We start from the raw sequence: 18,407 nt of genomic DNA on the forward strand, positions 1-18,407 counted from the left end.
CCTGTGAGAGCTTAAGCAAGTCACCTATGTCCAGGCTTCCCAAAGAGAAACGCACCTGGGAGGCTGGGCTCTTTTGACCATAAACGTGACAGTGAAGTTGTGAGGTGCTGAATACTTTGGAAAACCCGGCCATTTAATTCTGGTGACTAATTGGGATCTGAGTCTCTTGAAAACATAGCCCTAACATCTCTGTGGCCCCTTGGGAAGACAATACTTCCTTCCTTCCTTCATCTTTCTTCATTCGAGCTGGGCACAAAATTTTGCATAAATTTTTTGGGGGTTTTTTTAGGTGAAAAATGTAGATTTGTTAACAGTGAGAAGTTTCGTGAATACATGTTAGTTTCACCCAATTTTTCATTTAGGGAGGGGAAAAAAACCTTACAAATCTAAATCAATCGAAAGAGTTTTGACATTTTCCAAACATTTCAATTTTTCAGTTTGAAATGACATTTGCTATATAAATTTCCTTTAATTTTACTCGGTCAGAAAGAAAATATTTTGCTCAATCCAAAAACAGATTTTTTTTCTCCCCAGTTTTCAGTTTGCCAGTGAAACAAGAAACCTTTCACCCAGCTCTAATTTTGACTATTTAATCTGCCAGCTCTTTGGGACAGGGGCTGTCTATTGCTACCTGTTTGTGCAATGTTCCGCACAATGGAGCTCTGATTTTAGCTGAGACTTCTAGATGCTACTGTAATAATAATGGGATAGATGCAGTCATGGGCATACATCTGGGACCCATAATATTTCTGACTAACCCTGCAGAAAGGCAGGAGATGAGACAGCTGAGCTTACTGTGTACAGCACACCGCTCTGTTTCTGTGCTCAGACTGATATCAGACTATCATTTTTCTTGGCAATTCATCTCTACTTTTAAAAAACTTCTTTCTCAGAATTAATGTCTAAATAAACATTGCAGTGATACAGACAAAAACACAACAGCCTGCAATTAATTCAAGTTATGCATTAACAACAAAGGCCCTACAGCTGACAGCCATGACTGGGAGCTGTTGCGTGGAGAAGATGTATCCAGGAGATTGAGCACTGTTCTATTCAAAGCAGAGCGGGAGAAGAAAAAATGCGAAGGTCTCAAGGAATAGGCAAGGGAATGGATGTGTCTGCAGTATTGGATTGCATTTTCTTTACTTGTAAGCATTTGGAATTGAATTCTTTCCCACATCAACCCTTCCTGGCTGAGTGCCTGCATAGGAAACATGCACAGAGACAGACCGTGGTCTTGCCAGACCCCTTCTTGCTACAAATACAATATTAATTACAGACAGAAGGAAGGAATGTCACTTTGCCTCTTTCCTTTCCCTAGTCCTTTTAGGTAATTTAATGTACAAAGAACTCCGTGAGCTGTTCGCTTGGTGGACAAATTTCAGATTGCGATTGAATGCTTTGATAAGGCAGTGGAGTTTGTTTGCCACTTTATTCACCATACTGGGCTCTTATTACAACTATATTACATGCTTGAAACCAGATTGGGGGCACAAAAAGTGGTAGAGAACAGTAATATGCTAGGAAATGACCCCCATCTAATAACAGCCCATGGCCTCAGACCCATTGAATTACTCCATGCTCAGTACAGCTGGAAATTGCTTTCACTGCTGGGCAATCACTTGCCAAGACTCTGGGACCCTGATTGATTTCCTTTTCTCCACAGTTGGAAGATCAGAAAAAAGAGTAAAAGAAAAGCATGAAAACTAAGGGGGGCAGGGAGTCTGGAGAACAAATCATTTCTCTACTGCCCATAAGGTGGGCTTGCTGAAAGCATTTTCTAATCATTTCTCTAAGTAGAGAAGAGGGAAACATGGGAACTGTGCCGTAGCTCAGATGATAGCAATAGGCAAAAGCAGTAAATAAATTAGTTCTTCTCTCTTTGAAAGCTTCCCCCAATACTGGGCTGCCAACACCTCTGCCATCCTGCTAGGACCTTCCCACCTGACAGCCATTGTTGCTATTACAAACATCAGCCAGACAAATGCTTGCTTGGAGCTCACCTTTCACCACTTGTTTTTTGTTACAGAAATTGGTGAACAACTGGACTCTGACAGCTGTGATTGTTCCTTTCATAAGGGGGGGATACACAATGAGATAAACAAACTGTGGAATATGATCCTAACCTAACCCCCCTGCCATAGGATGCCATCAGGGTTTGAACTTGCACCAAAACACAGACTTCAACCACTTGTGCTAAAGGAGAAATCCCATTAGCACCCAGTAGTAGGAGGCCATTATCTTGCCTACTTGTGAGCTAGCCTGAGGGTGATCTAACATAGGTTACACTAAGTAAAAGGAAGGCCACCATTCTTCAGTGACAGAACTGGGGAAGAGATTATTCACAAATATTCTAGACATCATTAACGACTGCTTCTTGGAGCAGCTAGTCCTGGAACCCATAAGGGTAGAGGCAATTCTTGATTCAGTCCTAAGTGGCGCACAAGATCTGGCCCAAAAATATAGCTGAACCTCTAGGTCATAGTGACCACAATATAATTAAATGTATACATCCTTGTAAGGGGAGAAAATGCTAAAGAAACCCACCACAGCATAATTTAACTTCAAAAAGGGGAACTACACAAAAATGAAGAGGCTAGTTAAATGGAAATTAAAAGGAATAGTCACAAGAATGAAATGCCTGCAAGCTGCATGACCACTTTTTAAAAACACCATAACAGAGGCTCAAAATATATGCATACACCAAATAAAAAAAACAAAAAACAACCCAGTAAGAGGACCAAAAATAAAAAGCCACCCTGGCTAAATAGAGTAAGAGAGGCAGCTAGAGACAAAGACATTTTTTAAAAATTGGAATTCAAATCCTAGTGAGGAAAACAGAAAAGCAAAAAAGCTGCCAAGTCAAAAATATAATTAGGCAGGCCAAAACCTGTGGTATGTAACCCATCACTTAAGTCAGCCTCTGTACCAGCTGACTCGCAGATAGCTAATGTGATGCTGATTTTTAAAACAGGCTTCAGAGGTGATCTTGGCAATTACAGGCCAGTAAACCTAACTTCAGTACAAGGCAAACTGATAAGATTTCCCTTTACCAAAGCCATATTAACTCTTCTCCAAAGTATCATATTAAGCTATGTGTCTGATCATTCTGTTCTTTACTATAGTTTCAACCCATCTATTAGAATTCTTTCAGGAGGTCAAATGTGTGGAAAAGGGTAATCCAGTGGAGATAGCATTCTTGGACTTTCAGAAAGTCTTTGATAAGGTCCCTCACCAAAGGCTCTTAAGCAAAGTGAGCTGTCATGGGATAAGAGGGAAGGTCCACTCATGGGTCAGTAACTGGTTAAAAGATAGGAAACAAAGGATAGCAATAAATAGTCAGGGTTCTCACAGAGAAGTAAATAGTGTGATCCCCCAAGGATTTGCATTGGGACCAGTGCTGTTCAACATATTCATAAATAATCTGGAAAAAGGGGTAAGTAGTTTGGTGGCAAAGTTTGCAGAGGACATACAATTACCCAAGATAGTTAAATCCAAAGCTAACTGCGAAGAGTGACAAAGGGATATCACTAAACTGGGCGACCGGGCAACAAAATGGCAGATGAAATTCAATGTTGATTAAATGCAAAGTAATGCGTGCTGGCAAACAAAATCCCAACTATACATGCAAATTGATGGGGTCTAAATTTACTGTTACCACTCAAGAAAGATCTTGGAGTCATGAATAGTTCTCAGAAATCATCTGCTTAACATGTGGAGGTAGCCAAAAAAGCTAACAGAATGTTAGGAACCATTAGGAAAGGGATAGATAAGACAGAAAATATCCTAATGCCTCTCTATAAATCCATGGTATGCTCACACCTTGAATACTGCTTGCAGTTCTGGTCACCCCATCTCAAAAAAGATAAATTGGAAAAAGTATAGAGAAGGACAACAAAAATGATTAGGTGTATGGAATAGCTTCCAAAGGAGGCAAAATTAAAAAGACTGGAATTGTTCAACTTGGAAAAGAAACAATGGAGCAGAGATCTGACTGGTGTGGAGAAAGTGAATAAGGAAGTGTTATTTGCTGCTTCTCATAACACAAGAACTAGGGGTCACCCAATAAATTAATAGGCAGTAGGTTACAAAACAAAAATAAGGAAGTATATTTTCACACAACACAATCAACCCGTGGAACTCATTACCGCGGATGTGGTAAAGGCCAAAAGTATAACTAGGTTCAGAAAAGAATTATGTAAGTTCAGTGAGGTTAGGTCCATCAATAGCTAATAGCCAAGATGGTCAGAGATGGAACCCCATGCTCTGGGTGTCCTTAAGCCTCTGACTGTTAGAACCTGGGACTGGATGACAAGGGCTGGATCAGTTGATAATTGCTCTGTTCTGTTCACTCCCACTGAAGCATCTGGCACCGGCCACTGTCAGAGACAGGATACTGGGCGAGACAGACCATTGGTCTGACCCAGTATGGCCATTCTTATTTTCTTATGTTGAGTGTATTTATCTTCACAACAAACCCATGATGTAAGGAAGTGCTATTGTCCCCATTGTAAAGATAGGAGTACTGAACCACAAAGAGACTAAGTGACTTGCCCAAGGTCACATGGGGAGTCTGTCAGAGCAGGGTAGTGAACCCATGTCACCTGAGTCCTAACCACTGGCTCATCCTAGTTAGTGGGAAAACTCCCATTGATGTCAGTGAGCTTTGGATCTAGCCCTCATCTCCTTGTTCAACTCTGCACATTGTAGATGCCAGCCTGGACTGGAACACATCCAAGGCACACGAAGTAAACCTTCCCATCTAAATCAAATAGTCAATGCAGTTCAGTGAGCAAAGAGATTCCCTGAATGAGTGGAAACCAGCAAGAGTTATTCCTGTAAGCTTCAGATTTCAATAGTATGGTCCATGTAAAACTAGGAAGATTTAAAGCCTGGAAAGCGAACTCACACTAATTACAACACTGATTTAAGTATGCTAATCAGACACCTTTTGCAGTGTCCAGGCCCCATTCACCCACTTAGAATACTGCTGGAATTATTAATACTCCCTGCACCCTGTATATTACCATTATGATGAAAGGGGAATAAAATATGCATATTTTATTTGATGGGACTCCACAGAAACTCATCTCCTTCCGCATTAATTCAGTTGTATTTCAAGCACCCTCTTCTGCTTTGAAATCAGACAAAGCTTCTGCTTTGGAATTGCATCAGTATGCTAAGTTGTTCCCCTACTTTCACAGAAACTTGAGATTTGTTTACATACATTTTTTAAAAGAATGAATAAGGTAACACTCTGTGGCAGAGGTCCAGGCTTATTAAAACGGAAATATTCATTTATTTAGAGCAGTGTATCAAAGAAACAAACTGTTCTTTCATTAAGGGGCAACCCAAGTAGCTGCTGCCTCAGGAAGAAATTGTTCCTGTAGCTGCTTTATCCTATAACTCACTTGAGAAGGGTATTGGAAGGAAGACACCCCCAAGTATATTTCAGTCAGAGCTGCACCTCCTGGCCCATCTGCTGGATCTCACAGGCAGGTGAGTGTGGCTTGCTAGTCTTGTAGGATATTGAAAAGTCCAAATCTAAGGCCAGAGTTAAGTATGCTCCGACTGCTTTGTGCTGCTCCAGTGATCCAAAGTTAAGCCAGATGGTGTAGGCTCAGCCAGCCAGGGAAACTGGACAAATGCCCTGACTTCTACTTTGCAACCTATCCCAACACACACACACCCCCCACAGACAGCAGCCTGACAAAGCCTGCAGATATTCAGAGAGAAAAAAGTGTACACAAAGCTTCTGTAAGGCAGTTTGTAAATGCAAACGAAATCCAAACAAACCACTGCCTTGACATGGATGCTGTTCAAACCCCAGTCAGGAGTGACAGTGGGAATGTTTGCAGCTCAAGCTGAACAGGTTAAAATCCTGATGCAACAATAATGACTAGAGATTTCCCTTTAGCTTAAGAGGAAAGGACTCTGAAGCCAGCCTTACCCTCTCTGCAAGACTCCTTGCTCTGGGCCCTTAAGGACACAGTGATGGGATCTGTTCCCAAGCACCACTCGTTTCCAGGACTGCTTCTCTCTCTCCGTATCCCCCATAGCTCCTTTTGTAGATATCTGTTGGACTTTCAAACCCTTAAGGGGTCCTTTGCCAGTATGGGCTGACCATGAAGCACTACTCCATTTAAAGGGCAGACTACTCTGTCACACTCACAAAATGATAAAAAACGCGGAAAGTTAACAGTGTGATTGTGTCCAACGTGGTAATTTCCAGGCCATTTCTTGATAAGTAGCATTTTTCAGGCCGATGGTGGAACACCTGCCGTCCAGGAAGACATCATTTGGGTGTAGCATGCACACTTTGTAATGACATCTTCTCCATCTGTTTTTTTAAATGTTGCCATACTATATCTCCCGAGTTTATGAGAGGACAGATGGTACTAAGGACTGCTGGTTTTCCAGACTCTAGGCAGTCACTTACACGTACTGCAGCGCTGGCAAAGGCAAAAGACCCTTTTGCAGTGGCCCATTTTGGAATGCTGTTTCTGGGAGTTTCCAACACTGCAAAGTTAGAAGAAGAAATACAGGACTGTGACTTGCTCTGTATTTCTTGAATTAAATGGCGCTATTATAGACTGAAGGGGTCTCTTTATGGGAATTGCGCATAGGCATCTTGGAGAGAACAGACCCTCCCTGAGGTGTTTTTCCACAATAGTTCAAACAGATGAGCACCACCGCCTGAAAGACCATAGCAAGCCACTAGTATGGGATGGCCAAGTTGCAACTGAACTGATAAGGGTCATTACCTAGGACAGATGAGGACTCACTGTATATGCAGCCAGCAGCCGGTAACTGCCAGCTTCTGGCACCCTGCCCAGAGATGCAGGACTATTCTGCTGATTCATCTCAGCCACCAGACCAAGTGGGTTCCTAAATTCCAACCCAGTAGATAAAAGGTGGAGAGTCGAGCTCAGGATGCAACAGGAGGTCTTGACGGATAAATCCCACAAGCAGCCAACTCCAGAGTAAGCTGTGGCTATGGTTTGACATTTGTTATTTCTGAGCTCGGAACAAAGGAAGTCCCAGGAAGGAGGTGGATTTTGGACATTAACCTTGTGTGTGTTGCTGTTTTTAGTTGGGCTGGGGAGCCAGTCTGTTGGTGGTAACAAACATACTGCCCCTCTGCTTCTTTGAGTGACACTGCAGTTAGTAAAAGAGATCAAGTGAGGCAGTAGTTAGAATAGGGGACTGGGAGTCAGGGCTCTGGGTTCCATTCTGAGCTCTGTCACGGATCACTGCCCGTTCTCGGGTAAGTCACTTAACCTCTCCCCATCTCAGTTTCTCGATCTCTGAAATTTAATGTTTTTATGCCTATCCCATAGGACTGTGAGGAGGACCCAATCCTGCTCCAATGGCAAAATTGTTTCCTGTAGATTTCAGTGGGAACAGGATTAGGCTCCTTAATGCTTGTAAAATTCATTGAATTGCCCAGAAGATACTGTACAAAAGCAAAACACTGTTCTCGTACACTTGAGCCTGTTCTGGTTCTCCGGCCATTGACTCCAATGGAAGCAGGACTGAACTTATTGGGTGTGATTGATCCTTGTGCAGATAGCCTGCACACCATGTGTGTCTCACTGAGACCCTAACATGAGAGGTGGCTGGCTGTGATGCTGACCCACTGTGCAGGGATGAATTTCATTGTGAGGACTGGGAGCAGAAGGTAAAACAGAATGGATGTAAGGGAGAGGAGTCGTCATGCCATGGTTTAGAATTACACAGGCTCACAGTCCCAGGCTCTAGGAGAGCATGCTTTATAGATAAAATTATAGCTATTCTGATCCCTAAAAATATTAAATTAAATAACTAGTCTCATAGTTACCTGTGTTTTGTTAGGCGCTGTCTACATCTTGATTAGAACCAACAGTTTAAGGTTTGCAGTTTAAGCTAGTTAATTATACAGAGCCTATATTATTACATGCTCACAGGCAGTGGGATTTATAATTTTGATTTTCTGCTTGAAATACATTGGATTCCTGCTTTTCCATCTTGCTATTTTTGTCTGAATGATTCAAAACCAAGTGGCTCCCGTTTGCATGAATAACAGCTATTGCCATCTCATTACCTAAAATAAGGGATTTTATTAGCTTGAGTAAATACCTGGAGGTATCAATGCCTCAGATGCTGTACCTGAAGGTTATTCAAATGTGTATTTCATTATTTTGCCTAGTAACCTGGAAAAAAGTTTCTCTTTCTTATTTCCCAGTGTACTCAGATACCATTGACATAACTGACTGCAGCCCCAGAATATCAATATTGGTTTCTTTGCCGTGGTCAGCCATAGTTTCTCTTTGTGGCTTATATTTTTTGCTTTAAATATTTAAACCTACATTGTGTGAAACATGCCTATGACCTACGTCAGCCACAGTTTCCCATGAGGCATGTGCTGTTGGCCCTCGCATCTCTCTCTGCCCTGGCTTATGTCTTTGCACTGATGACTCCTTCATGAACATCCATTGCTCCCTTCAGCTAAATATGGCATATCCTGAACATCTCATCTTCCCTCCCTGCTCACATTGATGTTGCTCAGTTATCTCTGAGCCCTCTCTTTCTTCCTCTCCATCTTAGCAGGGACTAAAAAGCACGACTATCCCATGACTATCCAGCGATCTGGGCAGAAATCATCAGGACTCAATGGTCTGAGTCCAGTTCCTAGTGCGCTGGTCTTCACACCGCCTTTCACCCTGGTCCTTTGGCAGACCAAGGTCTCAATGAGCGCTGGTGGTGGAATTTCTCTCTTACCCCCAGAGAAGTACTTCCAAGCCAGGACTGACGCACGCTGGTGCGGGAACGGAGGGGAAGCTTGCTGGGGATAAACAGAAGCCTTCTTTTTCCAGGGCGATCAATCTGATTTCTTTCACAAGAAGTATTTAAAAAAAAAAAAAAAAAGGACAGAGCTGTGAACCCTAATCCCCGCCTTGTAACCCAAAATAACAGTGACTTGGTTCGCGCTCCAGCTTAGTGAGCTCTCAGCCCAAATCTCATTTGACGCTAGGGCTGTCCAATTTGCTTCACCTTTCTGCACTGTCTGACCCTGGCTAACCCCAGCAGGCCTGTAATCTTAAAACACCATGCTCAGTCTGTGTTTATTTTTATCCTTGTCATCAGCTATTAGGTCCCTTAGCTTAACCGTGGGAGCTTAATGGGCCTGGTCCAACTGTCACTGAAGCCAATGGAAGCCCTTTCCATTAACTCCAGTAGTTGGATTGGGCCCACAGTCTCTTTTGTGTAACCTCTGAAGCCAGGCCAACCTCTTTACTCTGGTGCAAGAAGAGCATCAACAACAGCCAAGCACGCAGGCACCGCAGCAGCCTCAACGTCCAGTTCTCTAATGGAGAATCGAGTTCCTGAACTTCGAGAAGCAGCAGTGGCCCAGTCCCGGATTCAGATGATCAAGGCTCAATTCCCTGCTCGGCCAGACTCTGTGTGTCTTTAGCAAGTCCCTTGAAAGCGATGTCCATTCCGCACACTAAGCCTGGGCTCTGACTCAGCTTTGAGACCACACCCCCTTCTGTCCACATACAAATCAGTCTGACTTGGGTCAGCAAGCACTCAGAACCTGGGTCCTCAGACCCTCCTTGGGGTGGGGTGTGGGGCAGAGCCCGAGTCCCTCTGTGAGTCGGGTCCAAGCTTTGTTGTTTTGTAGTGTGAATGGAGCTCAAGCCGCAGACTTGAGTCAGAAGGTTGGCGCAGTGTGGTATGGACACATTAGCACAGCTGTGAGAGCTGAGTCAGCAATTGTAAACCCAGGTTTATGATGCAGTGTGGATTCTCACGCGTGGGCTTGGAAGCACGAAGTCCACAGGCCCAAATCCCATGGGCCTGGGCTTAGTGTGCAGTCTAGACACACCCGAAGTCGCTGTGCTTCAGTTCACTATCTGCAAAATGGAGATAAGAGCCCTGCTCCTCAGGAGTGGTGTTGTGAGGATAAATGCAATAAACGTTTGTGAGGTGCTCAGAATTTACCTTAAATGGAGCCATATAAATAACTTCAATAGACAGAAATACAGTGACGTCCACAATCAAGGGACACTTCTGTCTTTCCAAGAGTTTTGCCCTAACTTTTTTAGTTATAAAATACACTGTGGGTTTGTTTTACAAGGTGCCCTGTGAGTACATTACATTTGCTTGCCTGGAAGACTAGATCAGCCTAGGACCATCCAAAGAGCTTGGGTCAAAATAAATAAGTTTTGGGAGGGTGTTTTTGTCCTCATCACATAATAATAGTATGTTATTATTTCTGTAATACCCACAGATAATACTGATTAAGAATCCCACACACATCTGATCCCGTCCCCCATACACATCCCAGCAGGAGGGTTTTTCAAGAGTATCTCCCAACCGTCCTGGGAATTATAAACCATTTCCAGTGCATCCGTGTTTACTGAGGCACTTTTATCTCTTCACCACAGTAGAAAGCACTCCTGCACATCCTGAAACCTTCTGTGGCATTTAATTAAAGTCTCCAAGCAAATTCTTCTCTCTCTCTTTTATCCCATCGTGTTTTCCATTTTTATTGGATCGATTTCTAGACTGATCAGATTAGACAACAGAATGTTACGATTACTTTTTTCTCCTTTAATCAATGCCCCCCCCCCCAAACCATCATATGATGAGAGAATAACCCCAGTGCAGAGAGCTGTGGGTCTGTGTTTCATACTGAGCCCTAGCATTATGAGCAAAGGACCCAGCTACTGACAAAGAAAAGGCCTCCTTTGTTCTGGTGTGAACATTTATTAACATTTTGTCCTTATAAATATTCCAATCAAATAAATGTCTCTTCCCAAGATCAATGGTTCCAATAACCTCAGAGGACCTTTCACTGATTGCTACCGAATGACTTATGTTTTGCAGATTAATGCACGAGCTCTTACGGACGGGCCCCTTCTTTTGCGTTTTGTCGGTGAAGGAGTGGAATGCTGGTGGTGCTCTCTAAGGGCTCATTCATTAGCTAGGTTGTAATCTCTGGCCAGGACCCCTCTCTTGCTCAACATTTGCACAGCATCGAACGCAATGGTGCCCCAACTTCACATAGAGTTTCTATGTGCTACTGTAATACAGGTGATGAATCTGCAAATAATAAGGGTGTCATTTAGGCACACTGTGGGTGGTGTGGGGCTGTACCACTCCAGAAGGAATTCTGCCTCAAGCAGGACAAATTCTTCCCCAACAGGCAGGGGGAGCATGTGAAATGACTTCCCTATAAGGTCATCAGCAGGGTTTGAACCTAGGGCCTTTAGCACCAGGCTTGAACACTTGGGTTAAAGGAGTAACTCCACTAGCTGCTAGCAGTAGGAGGCTGTCATCCTTCAGACAGGTTTTGCCAGTGTCACACATTCCCATCATTTTAGGGAGTGCAGCATGCTCCCTCCTCCACACCTGGACTGCTGTGCAACCCAGCAAGTCGGGGACAGGACTATGGTGTTGGCTCCTGCCATTTTGTGCCTAGGAGGCCCAAGGAGAGAGCAGCCCTGGTGCTCTGGGGAACACAGATGCTGTCATTGTGCCTGGCAGTTGCACAGCGACATATGGGGCAATCTCTCCTCCTGCTCCCCCATACACACCTGTATAGTAACCTGACACATTATGGCCCCTTTGTGATTAATAGCAACAGGTCAAATCATGGCCCTAGCAGAAAAACTCTTACGGTCAGGAACCATTGCAGACATGTCTCCAAAGTCTTCTGCTAGGAGAGTGGTTTGTTCTTCCTTTGCCATGTGCAAGGAACTGGGTGTTAATGGCCCCTAGAACTTGCAGACCCCAGGAATGCCACTGGAAGCCTGTGCAGTCACAGCATGGAGGGCTGGGCCTTCATGCCACCCAGTAGCCCAGTATGACCGCCTGCCTGTCAGCATAGCTCCAGTGACACTGAGATAGGCCTTCTTCCTCTGCCATCTCACACCCCTGGAATCCCACTCTCCAAAGGGAGGTGGGGGCTGAATGGAAAAGGTAATAATGCCCAGGACTTTGGGCAGCCCTCTCCTGCAGAGCCCCCCAGGACACAGCCAGGTCCCATAGCAACAACAATTGCCACTTGCAAGAGTCTGGCCATCATTGTGCTGCAAATCCTCAGCCTCTGCTCTTGGAAGGGAAGTTAGTGGAAGTCCAAGCATCTCCGAGGCAGCTGGAGACAGAGCTGTCGAGGCAAGCTGCTTCTGAGAGCAGCCTGGTGGAAGCTAGTTAGCACTGTTATATTGCCCTGTTGAGCTCCTCGGGCTTCTGTTCCTGGGGTTAAATAAAAGACGAGCTGCAAAATACAGCCTTGCTCTGGGATTTGAGGGGTTGGCTCAACGCACTCTAAAGAGCAGAGCTATTCATTTCAATGCTAGTAAATATAAGATGCCTCTACAGGAGTTCTAGACTCCCTGACACTTTATTAATCTTACTACAGCATAATACACTCAGCAGCATTAAAAACAGACATTCAACAGGAACTAATTAACTCAGCCAGCTAGTAAACCAGCTCCAGAAGCTCTCATCATCTCCTGGAAGATACTCTCAACCTTCTCTTAAATCCCTATCAAATGAATAGCTTATGCAGCACATTCAGAAAGTCATCAAACTCAGGCTAGTTTGTATCAAATTGCCCAAGGGCAAAGCTCAGATATGGATCTGGAGTTGGATGTGGGATCTCATCAATGTCAGGCGCAGTTGGAGTCAGGGTGTCGGGACTGTCCCATCTCTCAACCAGAGAACAGTGTTTTGTTAGGGAAAGCCAAGTGGGCGCCATGCCATTCCACAACACTCATTAATGTTCTGGAAACCAAACATGCCTCCCCATTATTCCTTTCATGAGTCTGGCCCCAGGCATGTTGCAACAGCTGTCAGAGGAGAGCCGAGTAAAAGGAGGTCTCTGGGGCAAACATCAACCTTGGGTGAAGCATGCCAGACGCTCAGCAAAGCACGTGAACATTCAAGTGCTGAAACATGCATCTCATAGCAGGAAAGTGAGTAGAAAACTAAATTGCTGAAGTGTGCAGCTCAGCTACTGGAATACGATAGCCACAGGAATCAGCAAAGTAAAGAGCTGAATCTGAGGGGAAAATGGAAGTTGCTTAGCCAAGAATGCATCTTCTGATAATATAATGGGCCAAGGAAGGCAACACTGAAGCATGCAATTTGGTTATCAAGGATGCCACAGTTAGGAATTGAAAAGTATTGTGTGGTGTGAAGCTAATCCAATGAAGCAGGCAGACTCTGCAAATCCATTGCTAAGAAAGACAGTAATATATGAGCTGATCACTGAGGCTCTGATTCTGCAGTGAGCTCCGGTTGGCTTCACTAGGGCTCCAGGTAGGTGCAAGGCTCTGCCTGCACAGACATTGTTGCAGGATTGGGGCCGGAAGCACCAATAAACTACTTAATAATATGCCAGAGATCGTGGGCAACCCAAATCACTTCTGGGCATAGGCGAAACAAACAGTGTTTATGATCCCAAAGTAAGCACGTACTGCAAATTACAACAACTGTGTGATTTTTAGAACCAAGTGTTTGTGATACACTCATCCCTTCAGCTATCTGCTGGGCTTTGAGTTCAGGATTGTGCAGCATTTCATGACATTGCTGACCTTCAAAGCAGCGTGGGGAGTGCAGTGAAATGCATGTCACTGTATTTCATGTTGCAATGTGTTTATTTGTAGCTATCCCTCAGTCTGCAGAACGTAATGCTAAATAGTACTTGGGATGATGAACACAGCCAGCTCGGTGCTGAGGATGGTGATTACCTCTATATGTTATTGCAAGGCATGGCACAGTGGGGTATTGATCTCAGTGAGGCTGGGAGGTGCTACTGTAATACAAATAAATAATCATCCACCTGTTTGCATTGGTGTATGGTCATGCTATTGCTGGGTACCGAGCAGGGCTTCTTTCCACCCCTTCCCCTTGTACGGGAATCACCAGTAAAGAACTGGAGACAGTTTGTTGCTTTTCCTAGTAAGCTGCCACTGTCCATCTAGCTGCTCCTTTCCTGGCCGGTTGGGTGTTTCTCAGTCTGCGCCCACCGAACATAATGCTGGCACACCCCCTACACCCTGCCATGCTTCCTTCTTGACCAACCCCATTCCGGTGCTCACGCAGCCTGCCACAAGGGGTTTTCAACCTCAGCCAACTTTCTGAAATTAGTTCCCACGTTTGCTTTGGGCTGGGACAATTGTTTCCTCTGCAGCACGGAAAAAAAATTAATCTGTGACTAAATTCAAGGTTAATATTCAAAATCCTTTTGCTTAACCGTGTGGAACATCTGTACACTTGACCCATCCTGGAACCAACTGGGATCTTAAGGCAGAGGGAGACCATCCGACTGGAACATTAGACTATTGAGCTTCAGTGCTCATTAATCATATTGTCATTACACAAGGAAAGGATGCTCTTATAATGAATTCTGGGAGAAATGCTTCACATTAGTCACACTCATTTGCTGTGTTTCAGAGGAACAGCCGTGTTAGTCTGTATTCGCAAAAAGAAAAGGAGTACTTGTGGCACCTTAGAGACTAACCAATTTATTTGAGCATGAGCTTTCATGAGCTACAGCTCCAGTTTCCACGGTATACATCTGATGAAGTGAGCTGTAGCTCACGAAAGCTCATGCTCAAATAAATTGGTTAGTCTCTAAGGTGCCACAAGTACTCCTTTTCTTTTTGCGGCAGTTTCCACGGTATACATCTGATGAAGTGAGCTGTAGCTCACGAAAGCTCATGCTCAAATAAATTGGTTAGTCTCTAAGGTGCCACAAGTACTCCTTTTCTTTTTACTCATTTGCTGTAACTTCTTTCTGTATAATATATTCAAGGCTTCAGCAACACCGCTGAACAAAAGTGTAACAAAACTTAGGTGGATGATGGACTATGGGGAATATGGAGACTACCCTAAGATAACAACCTTTCCATTTTTCAGGCACTGTCATCCATTCAGGCGAAGCAATGACTCCTATTAAACATCACCAGTTTTCTTACCAATAAACATTGTCAAGGCATAAAAAATTCAAAGACACTGGACAGTTCTTCATTGTTGAGTTCCACCAGAACTTTTAGATAACACCGCCACAAAAAGGGGAACAAATATGTTGCTGGTCACCTTTAATGGTTTCCCTCTCAAGGAAGAGAACTGCATCTTTAAGCAGAAGAAAAATGCCTTTCAAGTTCGGAACTGTTCTTTGTTGTTAAAGTAGGGACTGAGGCTTGCTACTTGTAGGTTCTATTCACTGCTTTATCACGGATTCATTGCGACACCTTAGGCAAAACTTCATTTCTGAGCCCGTGTGTTTCCCATCTGTAAAATACAGGTGATAATGTTCACTCACCTTGTAAAGCACCTGAAGTCTATTAATGAAGGGATATATACATACACACCCACCCACACAGATAAAAATTGCTCACAGGTGTGGTGTTTTGAGGACTGATGGAATTGCAAATTATCGCTTTGAGGGAGGAGGTAGGAAAGGGGAATTCCTGGGGTGCTGTAGTGAAACATCTGGGAGCAGCAGTCATTCTGCAGAGTGCTAGCTTATAGTAAGGTGAGGAGAGTTTTAGGGAGCAGCCTGCTTTGTGTCTTCCTGGTTCTGGGTTCTTGTGTGTTCTAAATTCTAAGAAATAAAATAGTGTTACATTGCAGTCTTCCAGAAAGAGTATTCATGTTTTTAATCTAACTTCTCAGCGTGTATGCCCTGGACATAACGGGACAGCTACCATTGCAGTGCAAAATACAAAAGTAATTTGTCTTTCCTGCCAGCACAGCGGCTAGCAGCCTGAATGCTTCACTGGTCTTCTCGTCAAGATCTGAGGATGTTGGACTGCTGAACACAATGTTAATCTTAAGTTTCCGTGACATTTGTAACCCCAGATAGCAGCGCGCCCACATGGCCAAATGAGCTCTGGCATCATTCATTTTGTTGGTTACAAAAGTTGCAGCTCCTTGTCACATGGCTAGCCCCTTGTCTAAGGATGACGAGCACATTCTATGCCTGTGATCGTAGCAACACGCACACTTTCCCACAAGATCTTTCCCAGCTCCGTTAACCTACATGCAGTTGTGTTAGCATGGCCAAGTTAGAGCAAGTCCTCAAACGGCCATTCACACAGACACTGACTGTAATAATTACCTTGGATAATCCTGTGAGCTAAACTGGTTTCCACCATCCAATTTATGCAATCATCCTCAGATTAGACGAGAATGATTTGATACTTGGTGCAACCCTCTTTTCTTCACTGGAGTTACATTAGGGATGAATTTGACTTGTTGGAAGTAAGAGAGTGGCATATTCTGTCCCACTCTTCCTCATCTATGCTTTTGTAAGGCAAGTTTCAGAGTAACAGCCGTGTTAGTCTGTATTCGCAAAAAGAAAAGGAGTACTTGTGGCACCTTAGAGACTAACCAATTTATTTGAGCATGAGCTTTTGTGAGCTACAGCTCACTTCATCGGATGCATACCGTGGAAACTGCAGCAGACTTTATATACACACAGAGAGAATATGAAACAATACCTCCTCCCACCCACTCTCCTGCTGGTAATAGCTTATCTAAAGTGATCATCAGGTGGGCCATTTCCAGCACAAATCCAGGTTTTCTCACCCTCCACCCCCCCACACAAATTCACTCTCCTGCTGGTGATAGCCCATCCAAAGTGACAACTCTTTACACAATGTGCATGATAATCAAGTTGGGCCATTTCCTGCACAAATCCAGGTTCTCTCACCCCCTCACCCCCCTCCCAAAAACCACACACACAAACTCACTATCCTGCTGGTAATAGCTCATCCAAAGAGACCATTCTCCCTACAATGTGCATGATAATCAAGGTGGGCCATTTCCAGCACAAATCCAGGTTTTCTCACACTTAAGGCAAAACACTTAACAATGGGGTGGTCCCATCCATCATATATACGAAAGGGCATGAATGGAAGATAGCACAGCAGCTGTATAGATGGACTGAAAAGACTTTTTAAACACACATTGAGCGATCAAATTATAATTGATAAGCAGTGTGGCCTATTACACAGGGCATTACACTGGGAGTCACACAACCCAAATTCTATTCCTGGCTCTGCCACTAAGCTGCTGTGTGACCCTGGGCAAGTCCCTTCCTCTCTCTACAGAGGCTGCAAAACCAGGGGGGCAGCAGAGATTGTGAAACTGTTCCTAGTGAATATGTTAGCTGATAAATCCAGCCCTTTCTGCTGGTGGATAATTCACCTGCAACAGACTGGTTTTTGTGAATGACTTTTTTTTTCCCCAAACACACTATTTGTTCAGCTCTGGTTATGAGTCTCTTTACGAGTGTAAAGAGATAAAAAGCACATACTGTAGGATCGTAAAAGAAATGAAGGGGGAGGTGTAAAAGAAATGATGGATTAAGCATTGGGAGACAGACAAGCCTCCAACACTGAGAAATAAGGAGACTGGATAGCTCAGAGGGTTGCCAATGAGCTACAAGCAATGGAGGTTTGAAAAACGTGGATTGCAAAAAGTACTTTAAGTTTGCAGTATGTGGATAACTGCGGGATGCTGGCTCAGTTCAGGAAAGTCTTTTGTTTACAGTGAAGTGGAACCCTAGGTCCAGGAACCATGAAACACTTCATGTTCAGTGTTGTTTTTGTAACAACTAAATAGGAAAAGCCAGTTGTGCAGTGTGTCAGGGTTCCCTCCCCACTCTGAATTCTAGGGTACAGATGTGGGGACCTACATGAAAGTCCCCCTAAGCTTATTTCTATCAGCTTAGGTTAAAAACTTCCCCAAGGCACAAATTCTTCCTTGTAACAGTATTGCTGCCACCTCCAAGTGAGTTAGACAAAGATTTAGGAAAAGGACCACTTGGAGTTCCAGTTTCCCCAAAATACCCCCCTAAGTCCCTTCACCCCCTTTCCTGGGGAGGCTTGAGAGTAAACAAGGTGAGCACAAATCAGACCCTTGGTCTTTAGGACACTAAAAATCCCAATCAGATTCTTAAAAATAGAACTTTATTATAAAGAAAAAAAGTAAAAGAAGCACCTCTGTAAAATCAGGAAGAAAGGTGATTTTACAGGGTAATAAGATTTAAAACACAGAGGATTCCCCTCTAGGCAAAACTTTAAAGTTACAAAAAACAGGAATAAACCTTCCTCTTAGCATAGAAAAAATTCACACGCTAAAACAAGAGATACTCTAACACATTTCCTTGCTATTACTTACTATTTCTGTAATTTTAGATGTATCATTCAGTAGGAGCTGGATTACTTGCTTGGTCTCTCTCTTTGTCTTGGAGAGAACAATAAAAGCACACATACACACACACACAAAACCCCTTCCCCCCACCCAGATTTGAAAGTATCTTCTTTCCCCATTGGTCCTTCTGGTCAGGTGCCAACTAGGTTAATTGAACTGATTAACCCTTTACAGGTAAAGGAGGGATTTTA

At 43.8% G+C, this 18,407-nt stretch overlaps 1 protein-coding gene across 1 annotated transcript in view; it reads right to left on the reverse strand.

Annotated features, from left to right (window-relative positions):
* The window catches only part of CTTNBP2NL (CTTNBP2 N-terminal like), a 139,196-nt gene that overhangs the window by 58,969 nt on the left and 61,820 nt on the right, over positions 1–18,407 (reverse strand). The window lies entirely within an intron of this gene.

The sequence above is a fragment of the Caretta caretta genome, chromosome 21 (genome assembly GCF_965140235.1).
Source record: "Caretta caretta isolate rCarCar2 chromosome 21, rCarCar1.hap1, whole genome shotgun sequence".
Classification (NCBI taxonomy): domain Eukaryota; kingdom Metazoa; phylum Chordata; order Testudines; family Cheloniidae; genus Caretta; species Caretta caretta.